Here is a 3,793-nt window from a genome sequence, read left to right as displayed (position 1 = left end):
AAAATACGTCATTGCTATGGGAGCCTGTACTATTACAGGGGGAATGTTCAGTACGGATTCCTATAGTACTGTTCGGGGAGTTGATAAGTTAATTCCTGTGGATGTCTACTTGCCGGGCTGCCCTCCTAAACCGGAGGCAGTTATAGATGCCCTAACAAAACTTCGTAAGAAGATATCGCGAGAAATAGTTGAGGATCGAACTCTATCTCAAATAAAAAAAGATGTTTTACTACCAGTCACAAGCTTTATGTTAGGCGCAGTACTCATACAGGAACTTATGAGCAAGAATTGCTCTATCAATCACCATCGACATTAGATATATCTTCTGAACTTTTTTAAATCCAAAAGTCCAGTACCTTCCTACAAATTAGTGAATTAGGAGGGGGGGGGCTCTTTTGTGTAGAAAAAGAAAAAGCAGAGCAATCTTTCAAACTTGCATCCGAAATGGGAAATATTTATACAAAGAGGGAGAGATGAAGACAATGCAGCAGGGTTGGTTATCTAATTGGCTAGTCAAACATGAGGTGGTTCATAGATCTTTGGGCTTTGATCACCGAGGAATAGAGACTTTACAAATAAAAGCAGGGGATTGGGATTCCATTGCTGTCATTTTATATGTATATGGTTATAATTATTTACGCTCCCAATGTGCTTATGATGTAGCACCCGGTGGATCTTTAGCTAGCGTGTATCATCTTACAAGAATACAATACGGTATAGATAATCCAGAAGAAGTCTGCATAAAAGTCTTTGCCCAAAAGGATAATCCTAGAATTCCGTCTGTCTTCTGGATTTGGAGAAGTGCCGATTTTCAAGAACGCGAATCTTATGATATGGTGGGAATCTCTTATGATAATCATCCGCGCCTTAAACGTATCCTAATGCCTGAAAGTTGGATAGGCTGGCCCTTACGTAAGGACTATATAACCCCCAATTTTTATGAAATACAAGATGCTCATTGAATGATAAGAAATTCGTGCTCACTTATACAACACAACTCCAGATTTTATTCAAGTCAAGGAATATTTTTAGGTTCTTTTCCTAGATGAAACGGAATACCTATTTATAATTAATTCCTATTATACAAAAGCATTCCAGATAGACTGAGCCAAAAAAGGGTTTCATTTGGATTCCCCTATTTTGAAAATCACATATTAATTTCCTTCATATGAACAGAAAAATAGGATGACTCAAAGAAGTTCTCTACCAGGAACTTTGTATCGCGCACATGACTTAGCACAACTAGGAAAATAAGATAAGATAAAGATAAGCAAGACTAAAAAAATATTCGTCGGAATAGTGGAATACAAAATAAAGAAACGCAAAAAAATAAAGGGGAACCTAATCTCACCCCCTTCCTTATCATAAAGAAAGGGTATATTTTAAAACTTCTCTAAAAAGAAGTGCCTCTATATTTATATTATAGATTTATCCACTTAGATGAATAAATCATACTCTATCTATATTATATATTATTAATAAATATGTATCACAATCCATCTCGAGGTATTTGGATCAATACCTATTCGGTGGATCTTTTTTTTTCTCTGCCAGGAACCAGATTTGAACTGGTGACACGAGGATTTCAGTCCTCTGCTCTACCAACTGAGCTATCCTGACCTTTTCTTGTGCATCATCCTAGTAGAGTATTTGTATCTATGTCAATTAAAAGGACTAAAAAATCAATTAAAGTATTTCAAATTCAAAATTTGAAAGGGGGGGGGTAGCCCTATGCATTGTGCATGGTTTACTTAAATAATACTTAAAAATAGAGTGAATAACCAAGATTTCTTGCCGATACTCTAATAAAAAAGAAATCTATTCAATGAATAGGATAAGATCCATTGAGTTCTCTTCGCATTCCTTTCCTTTGTGAAAGAGTAGAATGAGAAAGCTAATGAATCTTAAACCCATTGATAAAAAGAAAAAAAAAGAGGATTTGGGGATAGAGGGACTTGAACCCTCACAACTTAAAAAGTCGACGGATTTTCCTTTTACTAGAAATTTCATTGTTGTCAGTATTGACATGTAGAATGGGACTCTCTCTTTGTCCTCGTCCGATTAATCCACTTTCTTTTTAAAAGTTCTCAAAACTTTGAATTTGAATTGAAGAATTTGATTATTCAATATTCGAATGGAGTGGATTCACAATAATTCAAAATAAAATTATGATATGAGTTTTTTATTTCATAATCATTTCGAATTTTATTTTGAAATTTTAAAAAAGATAAAGAACCTATATTATAATATGAGTTCTGTGATTAATCGTTTGCTATGTCAGTATCTATACGTGTTTATTAAATGTATAAAGTATAAAACCCCTCTTTCTCTAATTTAGAATTAGAAGGAATTCCACTAACAACACAACGTAATTAACTCGATTCGTTAGAACAGCTTCCATTGAGTCTCTGCACCTATCCTTTTCCTTTGTATTCTAGTTCGAGAATCCCTTCTCAAAACACGGATTTGGCTCAGGATTGCCCTTTTTTAATTCCAGGGTTTCTCTGAATTTGGAAGTTACCACTTAGCAGGTTTCCATACCAAGGCTCAATACAATCAAGTCCGTAGCGTCTACCGATTTCGCCATATCCCCACTTCCCTCTTCTTTGAGACCAGGATTCCTTGTGTAATTTCATCCATCTCTTAGTTTTTTTTTTGAATCATTGAGTTCATCACTCAACGTAGTCTAGCAGTTCAGTTCGACTCTATTTGAGAGACCCCGCTTGCTTATTGCAATTCTGAATTACATTGATTCTATCCTTGATGTATTTGCAATTCAATCCGAATCAATATATCCAAAACTTTTTATCTCCCCCACCTCCCGTCTTACTTTTTTATAGTATTCGAAATTATACTATAACGCTGGATATTTATTCTTTTTTTCTAATCAGAATTATCAATTTTATTTACTCTGACTTTATGTTCCCCTTAGTGAAATATTAATCCTCAAATTATTAACAAATAATAAAGTCTATAATGATCGAATGAAAATACCCATAAAGTCTATAATTTTCTTTTTAAATATCCTATAGTTAAGCATATCAAGCTAACTTTATCTTTAAGAAGTTTTAGTATTTTTTTATTTAGTATTTTTTTATAAGTAGAACTTCAAATTTAGAACTAGTTAATAGCTAAGAGTAATAACTAATATCTGAGATTTTACGGATTTCCTATACTATACCTATTTCTATTTGTTACACTATTTCCGTTATGTAAGCCCACTTAGCTCAGAGGTTAGAGCATCGCATTTGTAATGCGAGGGTCATCGGTTCAAATCCGATAGTCGGCTTTTTTTTTCTCTATCGATGTTCTACGAACAAGAATCTCTTTTTTTCCGAATTAAATGGAGAATCCAGGATCTTTTATGTTTTTTACCTTACTATTTTGCTAGATACAAAACAATAAAATAAATAATATATATACAAAAAATACAAAAAATACAGATTTTGATGAAATTCCATTTTTTGTGGTACTTTAGTTGATTTTACTCTGTTTATCCTGTAGTTTAATTCAGTTTTAATTTCGATGTATTCTGTAATGTAAATACAATGAAATTAATTGTGTAAAATGAAATTTCAATAAAAAAAAGGAGTCTTCATGTCCCGTTATCGAGGACCTCGTTTAAAAAAAATACGCCGTTTGGGAGCTTTACCAGGACTCACTAGAAAAACACCTAAATCCGGAAGTAATCTTAAAAAAAAATTCAATTCTGGGAAAAAGGAGCAATATCGTATTCGTCTTCAAGAAAAACAGAAATTGCGTTTTCATTATGGTCTGACAGAACGACAATTAC

The 3,793-nt window shown here is 33.3% G+C and overlaps 1 non-coding gene across 1 annotated transcript; it reads left to right on the top strand.

The window, feature by feature from the left end:
* Positions 1-3,216: 3,216 nt before the first annotated feature.
* Positions 3,217-3,289, top strand: TRNAT-UGU. The gene has a single exon. It is a non-coding gene; the product is annotated as a tRNA-Thr (tRNA).
* The last annotated feature ends 504 nt before the right edge of the window (positions 3,290-3,793 follow it).

The sequence above is a fragment of the Hordeum vulgare genome, unplaced genomic scaffold (genome assembly GCF_904849725.1).
Source record: "Hordeum vulgare subsp. vulgare unplaced genomic scaffold, MorexV3_pseudomolecules_assembly, whole genome shotgun sequence".
In the NCBI taxonomy this organism is placed as follows: Eukaryota; Viridiplantae; Streptophyta; class Magnoliopsida; order Poales; family Poaceae; genus Hordeum; species Hordeum vulgare.
Note: the sequence above shows the minus strand (reverse complement) of the source record. Positions and strands in the feature narration are given on the sequence as shown.